This window comes from Scyliorhinus torazame, chromosome 14 (genome assembly GCF_047496885.1).
Source record: "Scyliorhinus torazame isolate Kashiwa2021f chromosome 14, sScyTor2.1, whole genome shotgun sequence".
Taxonomy (NCBI): Eukaryota; Metazoa; Chordata; class Chondrichthyes; order Carcharhiniformes; family Scyliorhinidae; genus Scyliorhinus; species Scyliorhinus torazame.
Genome location: NC_092720.1, coordinates 111,500,446 through 111,512,467, shown reverse-complemented (window position 1 = coordinate 111,512,467; position 12,022 = coordinate 111,500,446). Strand labels below are relative to the sequence as shown.

The window sequence follows — 12,022 nt, the reverse complement described above, 5'->3', positions numbered from 1 at the left end:
TCCAGCACGGCGCTGGAGCGGTTCACACCGCTCCAGCCTCCTTTTCCGATGGCAAATGGGCACCGCGCCAACCCGCGCATGTGCAGTTGCGCCGCGCCAACCTGCGCATGCGCCGGGGACTTCTTTAGCGCACCGGCCCTGACTCAACATGGCGTCGGTGTTCAGGGGCCGGCCGCGCAGGGAAGTAGGCTCGGGGGGGGGAAAGAGGCCGGCCCGCCGATCGGTGGGCCCCATTTGTGGGCCAGACCCCATCGGAAGCCCCCCTGGTGAAGGAGCACCCCTCTTACCCCCCCCAACCCCCACCCCCCACAGGCTGCCTCCTCGACCATTCGCGCAGAGTTCCCAGAGTGACCAGTGGTGAACGGCGCCGGCGGGACTCTGTCGTATCTGCGAGGCCCATCCGGGCCGGAGAATCGGTGGCCCCGCCGATTCCAGCGGCCCGCGGCTGGCGGCTGGCGGCCGCCAAATGCGCCGGTGCAAATGGCACCGATTCTCCGCACCTCGGAGAATCACGTGCCGGCGTCGTGGTGCGGTTGCGGCGATTCTCCGGCCCGGCGCAGGGCTCGGAGAATTGCCCCTGTTATAGGAGGTAGGGCTTAGATTCCTGACGCATTGGGACCTATTCTGGGGACGATGGGAACTGTGCTAGCTGAGGATGGGGACCAATGTCCTCATTATTAGTAGTGTGGGGGACGGTACACCTGAGCACGGAGACATGAGAGGGGGACAAATATGGAAATGAGAGACGGAAAAGGGGAAGGTGGAGGAAATGAGGGCTGGCAGCAAATAGGGCCACGGTACAAAAAAAATGTAAAAATAATTGTCGGGATTTACCGAGCTACCCGCAGCGGTTTTTTTGACGGCAAAGGCGGGATTTTCCACCCGTTAGAGACAAGTCTAAAGGCATTGTATGTGAATGCACAAAGCATTCACAATAATGTAAACAAATTGGAATACACAGGTAAAATATGATTATGGAGACGTGGCTGCAGGGTGACCAAGGCTGGGAACAGAATATCCAAACATTTTTGATATTTGGATAGGACGGGCAAAAAGGGAATGGAGGTGGGGTGGCATTGTTAATGATTAAATATGTGCAGTGGTGTGAAAGAACAGAGGCTCAAAAAGTCAAGCTGCAGATCAGTCTGGTGGAGCTAAGAAGCAACAAGGGGTGGAAAATGTTGTGCGAAATTCTCTGTTTGAGAGACTAAGTGTTGACGCCAGGAATGAATTGCATGCGGTTCGTGTTCCCGTAGGTGACACTATTCGGTGAGAAATTCAGGTACAGGCTAATGGGTCAGCATTTTGCTGGCACTAATTCTGAGCAATTCCTGGCCCAACGGGTGTTCTAACCGCTGGGGCCGGATATAGCAGCAAACAGCCTGACAGCTGGAGCTGTTTTTAAGCGCTCCACTTACCACACTCACTCACGATGTCCAGAGGGGTGGCCTGGGTGGGCTCCCAGATGACCAGAGGCCTGCTGGCCATTTAAAGGACATGGTAGCATTCAGCAATGTGAGCAGCCAGGAATTTGTAAGTGGCACCAAAGGGGCGTGTTTAAAAGACAGACTGTAGCAATGGTGATCTGAGCCAGGCCACCCCGATCCCGAGGAGACACCCCATGTCCATGGTCTTGGCACCAAGTCACTACCTACTACTGCCCTGGCCTGAGCAGTCATTCCCCAGCAGGCCCGGTAGTTTTCAATGGTTTCTCTCAGGTTTTTTTAGCATCTCACTTCCCCTCCACAGCCATGGCGCCCAGTCCACGTTTGTCAATACTTGTAATAATTCACGCTCGCGAGACGTCTGCCTGAGAGGGGAGGAGCATCACGGAAGGGCAGAGCATACCATGTCCAACCCGTTAATCACATTTAGATGCATGTGTTGTACCCTCAATAACGACGCTTAGAGTGTAAACGGTAAAGAAGGCATTAATAAGCTAAGAACTAGCCTGGTGCCGAGACGTGTGCTAACAGAGACCCTTATATATGGCTCCCAGATGGGCAGAGCCGGAGGCGGAGTCCCCCAGGTTTCCAAGCCCGGTCTTAAAGGGGACATCACCTTACATGATGACAAGGGTACAGTATTACAGTAACCGTTCATCACATTCACCCCCTGTTTAAAAAGAGTCTGGCGGGGTGGGGGGGGAAGTGCTATCATAAGTCCATTTGTCTCGGTGGCTGGATCGTCCTTATCGACCTCCTCAGCTCGGGCAGTGGTGCGGCAGACACGGACGTTGAGGGTACGTCCGGGAGCACAGCGGTCGGAGCCTTGGTCGGGGTAGGGGAACGGGGCGCAGGGGGAATAGGCGGGACTGGGGGTAGCGGCGCCGGCGGGGTGTGTAGAGGGGGGGCGCTAGGGGGCGCGCGCGGTAGGTGCTCACTAACGGGGAGTGGGGCCGGGAGGGGGTGTGTTGTAGGGGGTGCGGGGCCCTGCAGGGGAGCGGCGCGAGAAGAGGCATCGGTAGTGGGGAATCCAACGGGTGCCAGGTCACGGAGGGAAACCGGATCTTGCCTGCCGTCGGGGTACTCGATGTAGGCGTAACTGGGGTTGGCGTGGAGTAATCGGACCTGCTCGACCAGTGGGTCCGTTTTATGGCTCCTCGTGTGCCTCCGGAGAAGAACAGGTCCCGGAGCCGTCAGCCAAGGTGGAAGTGAGACCCCGGAGGTAGACTTCCTGGGGAAGACAAACAATCGGTTGTGACGGGTCTCATTCGTGGCCGTGCAGAGGAGCGACCTAATGGAGTGTAGGGCATTGGGCTGGACCCCCTGCCAGCGGGTAGTTGGGAGACTTCTCGACCGTAGGGCCAGAAGGACAGCCTTCCACACTGTCGCGTTCTCCCTCTCCACCTGCCGTTTCCCCGCGGTTATAACTGGTCGTTCTGCTTGAGGCGATACCTATGCTGAGCAGATACTGACGCAGTTCATCGCTCATGAACGATGTACCCCGGTCGCTGTGGATATAAGCGGGGAAACCAAACAGAGTGAAGATGCTGTGCAGTGCCTTAATCACGGTGGCTGAGGTCATGTTGGGGCAGGGAATGGCGAATGGGAAGCGGGAGAACTCATTGATAACGGTGAGGAAATAGGCATTACGATTGGTGGACGGGAGGGGCCCCTTGAAGTCCACGCTCAGTCGCTCAAAGGGCCCCGAGGCCTTCACGAGCTGAGCCTCGTCTGGCCCGTAGAAGTGCGGTTTGCACTCCGCACCAATCTGGCAAGCCCTGGTCATGGCCTTGACCTCCTTGGTTGAGTAAGGTAGGTTGCAGGACTTGATAAAGTGGATGAGCCGGGTAACCCCCGGGTGGCAGAGGTCATTGTCTCAGGCAGTCTTGCAGGCTGTCCTTCTGCGCGTTGGCGCACGTGCCGTGGGACAGGGCATCTGGGGGCTCGTTGAGCTTCCCTGGACGATACTTGATATCGTACGTGTAGGTGGCGAGTTCGATCCTCCACCTCAAAATTTTATCATTTTTTATTTTGCCCCGTTGCGTGTTATCGAACATATAGGCGACTGACCGTTGGTCGGTGACAAGGGTGAACCTCCTACCGGCTAGGTAGTGCCTCCAGTGCTGTACAGCCTCCACAATGGCTTGTGCCTCCTTCTCAACTGCAGAGCGTCGAACCTCGGAGGCGGTGAGGGTCTGGGAGAAGAACGCTACTGGTCTGCCTGCCTGATTGAGGGTAGCAGGCAGGGCGATGTCTGACGCATCACTCTCTACCTGGAAGGGGATAGTTTTGTCCACCACGTGCATAACGGCCTTGATGATATCGGCCTTGATGCGGTTGAAGGCCAATCGAGCCTCAGCCGAGGGGGGAAATATGGTGGTCTTTGAGTGGGCGGGCTTTGTCCGCATATTTGGAGACCCACTGGGCGTAGTAGGAGAAGAGCCCCAAGCACCGTTTGAGGGCCTTGAGGCTGCGGGAGAGGGGGAAGTTCCTTTAGGGGGCGCATGCGGTCGGGGTCGGGGCCTAGGACCCCGTTTTCCACGACATAGCCAAGGATGGCTAGCCGGGTGGTGTGGAAAACGCATTTTTCCTCGTTATAGGTCAGGTTAAGGGCTCGGGCGGTCTGGAGGAACTTTTCGATGTTTGCGTCATGGTCCTGCTGGTCATGGCCGCAGATGGTGACATTGTCCAAGTACGGGTATGTAGCCCGCAAACTGTACTGGTCCATCATATCATCCATCGCCCTTTGAAAGATGGAGACCCCATTTGTGACACCGAAGGGGACCCTGAGGAAGTGGAAGAGCCGACCAGCTGCTTCGAAGGCAGTATAGGGGCGGTCTTTTGGTCACATGGGGAACTGTTGGTAGGCGGATTTGAGGTCGACTGTGGAAAATACTCGGTTGACCATTTCTGCTATGCGAGGAAGTGGGTACGCATCAAGCTGTGTGAAGCGGTTTATGGTCTGGCTATAATCCACGACCATCCGTTTCTTCTCCCCGGACCGGACTACCACCACTTGCGCTCTCCAAGGGCTGTTGCTAGCCTCGATGACCCCCTCCCAGTAAACGCTGGACCTCTGACTTGATAAAAGTCACGTCTTGGGCACTGTACCGCCAGCTCCTGGTGGCGACGGGCATACAGTCGGGAGTGAGGTTCTCGAATAGCGAGGGGGTGCGACTTTCAGCATGCAAGGAACAAAGATGTCTTATTGCAGCTCTACAGGGCCTTGGTGAGACCACACCAGGAGTATTGGGTGCAGTTTCCGTTTCCTTACCGATGAAAGGATACACTTGTCACAGAGGGAGTGCAGTGAAGGCTCACCAGACTGATTCCTGGGATGACAGGATTGTCCTATGAGCAGAGATTGGAATGACCAAGTCTGTATTCACTGGAGTTTAGAAGAATGAGAGGGTGGCTCATTGAAATGTATAAAATTCTGACTGGGCCGGACATACTTGATGCAGGGATGTTATTTCCTTTGACTAAGTGTCTATAACAAGGGGTCAGAGTCTCAAGATATGGGATAGGCTATTTAGGATTGCGATGAAGGGAAGCATCTTCACTCAGCGTGGTGACCCTGTGGAATTCTCTACCAGAAAAGACTGCGGAGGCCAAGTTACTGAATCTATTTAAGAAGGGAATGGATTGATTTCTATACTCTAAAGGTGCCGGGGTGTGTGGGAAGAGTGCGAGAGTATGACATTGAGATAGGATCAGCCACGATCATATTGAATGACAGAACAGGTTCAAAGGGCAAAATTACCTATTCATGATCCAGTGTTCTATGTTTCTGTATGTCTTAAAGGTCCAGTTGGTTCTGCTCATTTTAATATAATTTTTTAAATGAAAAGAAGAAAGAGAAAATGATCGAAAGAAGTCAGAATTTGTATCGTGCCTTTCACAAACTCCGGGTGTTCCAAAGCATTTTACAGCCAATTAAGTAATTCTGAAGTGTCATCATAGTTGTAATGTAGGCAGTGCAATGTGATAATAGCCAGATTATCTGTTTCAGTGATGTTATTATGGGATAGATATTGGCCAGGGCACCAGGAAGAACCTCCCTGTTCTTCAAAATAGTGCCATGGGATCTTGTCCATCTCCGAGAAGGGAGCTGGGACCTTGGTTTCACATCTCACCAGAATGACTTCACAGTTGATCTTCCTGGGCAATAATTGGGTTTGCAGCCCAGTCGTGATGTTCACCACATATATTAAAAACATGTTGTGGAAATTTTAACCCAAAAAATTGCTTTTTGCAGATGCATTCTGAAAAACATAACCTCATTATGCATCCTTCACTGCTGGTACACTGATAATGTTGTAATTTAGTGTGTGTGGAACCATTTCATCTATTTTGGTTCACTGGAAGAGGCTCGTAGTCTGGCAATATTTAAGTGCACAACATACATAATGATGTATTGTGGCTTAGGATATAGTCACCATGTTTTTGAGTTTAAATTTGCACAGAATCCCAATAGAACAATCCAAAATGCTAGACCTAAACAGGTTGCTTTGAAAAGGATTAGAGCTCAAGTCCGCATCATACAATTCTGAAAGAATTGAGATGAAGACAGTAGAGAATATTACTGTTTCACAGCTTTGTGGTTTTATGTTTAACACTGGCCTCTAATAAATTTTAGAGATTCCAAACTTTATACTCCTGGCTAGATGGATATTAAGTCAAAATGTGTCTGGCCTTGGCGGAAACAGACAGGTCTAACTGAAAATGTGTCTTCTGCCTCTTGCATAATGTTGGCTGGTCCCAACATAAGATGTGAACGCAACATTATCCTATTTAATGATGACAGATTCAAAACAAGAAGGCAGCAGAAATATTGACCTGGATTTGAAGTCAGCAGTGAAAGTGATGGTGCTCGCTGTTGACGTCAAAGAAAGCTGACAATCATCTAGTGAGTTCTGTAGTGTGGACTTTCAGGGATTTTCAGTGATGCCATTGAGTGCCAATGGTATTTAGACTTTTGTGTGTGAATGTTACTTACCACTTCTCAGTCCAAGCTTGCAGTCCAGATTTCTTCCATGTCCAATAAATTGCAAATAGAACTCCCAATTGTGTAACCATCAGTGAACACCCCTACGTCTGAGCCGGGAATGTAATTGATGAAATGGCTGAAAGTGATTGGACCCAAGATATTGGCCTGAGGAACTCCAACAACCAAAGATACACGATTTACATAACATCATTTTGGTGCCAGCTTTATGGGATCTCTGACATCCAATAATGGTGGTGACATCAATTAGGCTAAGTAGCCAATCACACTGAAGAATCCTCACAGGCAGCAAACCAGGAAATAACGAGCAGGTTTTATCATTCGTGTTTTTATGACTCTTAATGTCCTATCCAAAATATATCATAGAATCCCTACAGTGCAGAAGGCGGCCATTCGACCCATCGAGTCTACACCGACGCTTGAAAGACCACCCTACCTAGATCCAGTCCCCGGTCCTATTCTTGCAACGCCACCCTAAGGGGCAATTTAGCATCACCGATCCACATAACCTGCACTTCTTTGGACTGCGGGAAGTAACTCCTGAGTACCTGGAGGAATCCCACGCAGACACGAAGAGACTCCATACAGCAGTCACCCAAGGTTGGAATTGAACCCGGGTCCCTGGCGCTGTGAGGCAGCAGTGCTAACCACTGTGCCAATGTGCCGCCCTGTTTCCCCAGTACTGCACTGAACTATCAGCCCACGTTTTAATGCTCGGGTTTCTGGAGTAGGACTTAAAACCATACCTTGTAACTCTTAAAATAACTTTTAAAATCTACTGTTGTAGCAAAATACATTTTGTGGAAGGTATACTCTTACAATTTAATTCAAACTGTGACTTCCTTTTCAAAATATTGCTGGTCTCCAAGGATCTAGAGCAGCAGGACCTCTAGGCATCAATATTATTTACAGTTGCTATGTGATTTTTTTTATGGTTGAAAAAATATTTGAATCTTCATAGATTCCATAGCGATGAACATATTGACTTCCTGGTTTGTGGCTGAAATGTGGCTCAATATTAGCAATATCTGTCCCTAACCAAGCTAAACTTCCCATCACCTACCATACCCAAACCTCTATAGTGTCAGTATGGTCCTTATCACCAAGTTACACCTCGGTTTTTCCCTTAATACTTTTAGAACCTTTTCCTCCTGTAAATATTTCGTCAGTCTCATCTAACCTTTGAAATCCGTGTTATTTTTATGTTACCCAAATCCCAACCAAAGATTCTCCCCGAGACGTCCTCCCTCCTTGCCTCAAACAGTCTCGTGCACTGAACAACTCTTTATTCTGTCAATCTCCTCCTCGGCTCTCCTTGGCCTCTCTGCATTGAATTCAAAACATCACTCCTCCATTTTCCTTGGCCTGTATGTGCTGATAATTAAACATGGCAACATCAAACACTGTGGCTCTCTTTCGTCAAAACCAGCTACCCATCCAGGTTCATGATCATAATTCCGGCTTCTTTTCTCCACGAACGATCTCCTCAGGCCTCCTCAGACCTATCTTCCTGTTCCCTCCACTTTCACTTGTAATATGTGTTGCCAGCTCACAAATTTTTGTCCTCAAGAAAGAGACCACGGGTGGAATGTTACCATACGTGTTGGTTCCAGTGAGATAACCGATAAGAATCCCATCAACATGGATTCACCAAATATTGAGACTCTTTGACAATTTTTTTCCCATGTGATTCACCTCACGCTAGTGGCTGCTTGCCGCTGATTCGATCACCCAGGAAAACCTCATCTCTGTAATCAGTGGGGTGCTCCTTCTAAATGCCACCCTAGCACTCTGCTGTACTTTTCCCATGTCCAGTCAGGGGATGGCTGCCAGGAAGACAAAACCACGATTTTTGGAGGGAACCCTTACCAAACTCTTGATTGGCGTGGTTAGAGATGTAATATCCTCTACCTGCGTTCCCACAGATGTCCATCAAGCAAGGTCACCACTCTGGGAGGCAGTGACCGCAATGGTGAGTGCCAGTTCGCTGGATGAGGAAAGGGCAACAGTGCTGAAAGAAGATGAATGATCTTCTTTGCGCAGCCAAGGAAATGCTGTCACCTGATGTATACAGCTGCACCCCTTCACACACCCTTCACAACTCCACAGTGATCTCTCTTCCAGCCACCTCATGGATTCCCAACACTTCACATGGAGTTTCACCCCAAAACCCCCATTCCTCATGTTTCCCCCAGTAGATAATCTGCCCCTCATAGTCCTGCTCCCACTCATGTCAATGCATCCCAGACCTCATCACTATCTGACCTGGAAGGACTCCCGCCTACACTCACCCCATCTGTCTCATTGCAGGACAAACTCGAGCACAACCGGGGTGAGTGGGCACAGCCACCCGGAGTATGCCCGAGATGAGATTTCGAACGCCCTTTAAGAAGAGAGCCCTTGAGCTAGCAGGTGAGGAACAGGACCGCATGTGTGCAGAGGGCAAAGTGGGGCAACAGATATAAGTGAGACCGTCAACAAATGCAGCCATAGTACAAGCTTCACATGAATTAACTTTCTCCCATCATTTATACCCCCATGACACATTAATGCCATCTCACTTCCCTTGCAAGTCAATCAGTCAACACGGACCATCCTCAATCCTCTGACACCACAGGCCCGAACAGGTCTGAGGGAGACATCTCAGAGACGCGAATCGAGGAGGCGTCACATCTGTCACCTGCACCCTCCACCAGCGCAGGTACTCACACCTCAGTGGGATTGACGAGTCAGCAGGCCTCTGGGTTACTGACTGGTGAGCTCCACATAATTGAAAATCCACTGCAGGCAGAGGAAGGATCATCCCAGGGAACCAGCACATGGAGGGATCCGGTCATCCCAGAGACTCTGGATCTGCTAAGGCAGAGTCACGAGCATCAGGAAGAAATAACATTATCCCTCCTCGGGCTGCAAGGCCGACTGGAGAAGTCCCATCGCCTTCTGTCCGAGGAGGTGATGCCGTCACTCCAACGCAGCGAGGCCAACACTGCAAGCGTGGCGTCTGCAGTGGAGACCTTGCAGTCCATGGCGGGTGATGTCCGCTCCATGGTTCAACTGACGTTCGTGGCTGAGGGCATGATTCCACGATGCAGGGCTTCAACTGCATGGTGCAGGACTGGTGGGAATCCATTACTGTCAGCCAGAGGATGGCGAGGCTTCTGCATCTCACTCCAGCTGCGCCTCTATCCCTGTGGACCCGGGGCATCCGGAGGGAAGAGGGCTGGCAGGAGCACAGTCCAGTGCCTTCCAACCAGCACACCTTGGGGTGTCCAGGCCATCTGGCAACTCCTCTCTGTGAGCGATACACCTCCAGCTCCATACATCAAGGTGCAACACCTGTGAAGCCTGAAAATAGGCTTAGACCCTCTGGCTGCAGGCTCTCCAGGGGACACTCACCAAGGTCACCTCAGGAAACAGGACGCAGAAGGCACCAGGCTGCCTCAATCTCAACTGTGGATCCTGAGGACACACCTAGATATAGAGGGAGGGTGAGGCAGATTAGAAAATTATTGGCACCTCGTGGGCACTGATGAATCAATAAGTCCACCATTTTGATATCGATCTTGTATTAAACATCACTTTGTTCACCCATACAGATCCTCCCATGCTGTCATTTCATGGTGCCATGCTCCGCAAACCGTTGCTCACACTCAGTGCTTCATCCCTGTGGAGTGTGAGAATTACTGCGCAATATCTATCCCATATCCTACACTGACGACACAGTAAGATGCATCACTGCTGGCAGAGGGCGCGCAATATCTATCCCATATCCCACACTGACGACACAGTAAGATGCACCACTGCTGGCAGAGGGCGCGCAATATCTATCCCATATCCCACACTGACGACACAGTAAGATGCATCACTACTGGCAGAGGGCCCCCAATCTCCTATACACGGAGGGTAGCTCCTCACCCCCCACCCCCAAACAATATCAACGCTCCTGCCTCTCATGTCTCCACCCTTCTCTGAGGATGAAGATGCCAAGGGCTGACAAGTGTTGAGAGGCTGCCCAGTAGGACCCCCGAAGTGGCAGTAGAGCTAAGATTTGAACCCCTTGATGAGCCTTCTCACTGGCAGGTCATGTTCAGCTCTGTCAGGCAGGAGCCAGGCATATCACTGAGGATGAGCGAAGCAGCGCTCTGTCCTCAATGCAGGTCATTATCATTCTCCTGCAGCATGCAGCCAATAGCTTTAACGCCCTGCCCATGAATGTAGGAACCATTACGAGTACCTCCTGCAGGTGACCACACACTCCATGATGCCAATACTGAACCCACCCCCACCACGGCCAACCTGGATGGTAATTGCCACCTCGGTGCTCACCTCCAATATCCCCTTCGGAGGTGCGTTCATCAGGTTCTCGTTATAAAGCTGTTGAAACCGGCGATCAATGAATATTCAGTGAGTGGGTAAATCCCAGAGGGAGGGCTCACTATTTAATATTATATTATCATCGCATTAAAATGAGGTTTCCAGCCTTCCATGCTGCCAGCCAGGGGCCTAGAAAATTAGAAATCGCAATCCCACCAGAAAGAACTGCGTTTTCCAATTCTCACCAAATTTTCGTCCAGGTCGCTGTCCTCACTGACGTCAAAAGTGGGCTCAAAGTCGGCCCCCATTTGTTCAATCATCTCTGGTGGTTCTCCCATTACACCATCCCCAATCTCTCCACTCTAATGCTGACCCCTGCCTATCTCTGCCCCGCTTCTCACTAAGCAGTTTGTATAGCTTTCCTCCTGACCCCTGTGCAAATTGGCATTGTAAACAGTTCCATTACCTCAAAAACTGGCTCCTTTTTAAAATGCAAACCACCTTCCACCAACACCCCTTCCCATCCTCTCCTCAAAAAGCTTCTCAGCCCTTGCACACCTTTCCTCTCCAAAACCATAAAAAGATGCTGCACAAATGCAAGCTGTTTGTTGTTCAGTTAAATGCAAGCTAAAATTTTTGTCCAACTCTCCAGTTTTCAACTTGGAATGTGAGGGGCCTGAACGACCCGGTCAAGAGGGCCCAAGTGTTCGTACACTTAAAGGGACTGAAGGCAGACGTGGTTATGCTCCAGGAGACACATCTGAAGGTGGCAAATCAGGTTAGGCTGAGAAAGGGATGGGTAAGGCAGGTCTTTCACTCGAGGCTGGATGCGAAGAACAAAGGGGTTGCAATACTGGTGGGGAAGCGGGTGTCGTTTGAGGCACTGAATATTGTAGTGGATAGTGGAGGTCGATATGTGATGGTGAGTGGTAGGTTGCAGGGGGTGCGGGTGGTACTGGTGAACGTATATGCCCCGAATTGGGATGATGCCGGATTTATGAAGCGCATGCTGCGTCGGATTCCGGACCTGGAGGTAGGAAGCTTGATAATGGGGGGGGGGACTTCAACACGGTGCTGGACGCAGCACTGGACCGTTCTAGGTCCAGGACGGGTAAGAGACAGGCTGCGGCCAAGGTGCTCAGGGGGTTTATGGACCAGATGGGGGGAGTGGATCTATGGAGGTTTGCCAGGCCGCTGGCCAGGGAACTTTCCTTCTTTTCCCACGTCCATAGAGCCTACTCCCGGATAGATTTTT

The 12,022-nt window shown here is 50.9% G+C and overlaps 1 protein-coding gene across 3 annotated transcripts in view; it reads left to right on the top strand.

The window, feature by feature from the left end:
• The window catches only part of ppp2r3a (protein phosphatase 2, regulatory subunit B'', alpha), a 597,462-nt gene that overhangs the window by 130,274 nt on the left and 455,166 nt on the right, over nt 1-12,022 (top strand). Inside the window, exon 1 of one of the 3 annotated variants that reach the window (XM_072474672.1) lies at nt 8,778-8,865. The exons of the other annotated variants lie outside the window; for them this stretch is intronic. The gene's annotated coding sequence lies outside the window, so the exon portion shown is untranslated. Of the gene's footprint in view, nt 1-8,777; nt 8,866-12,022 lie in introns of those variants that run through there. 3 annotated transcript variants of the gene reach the window in all.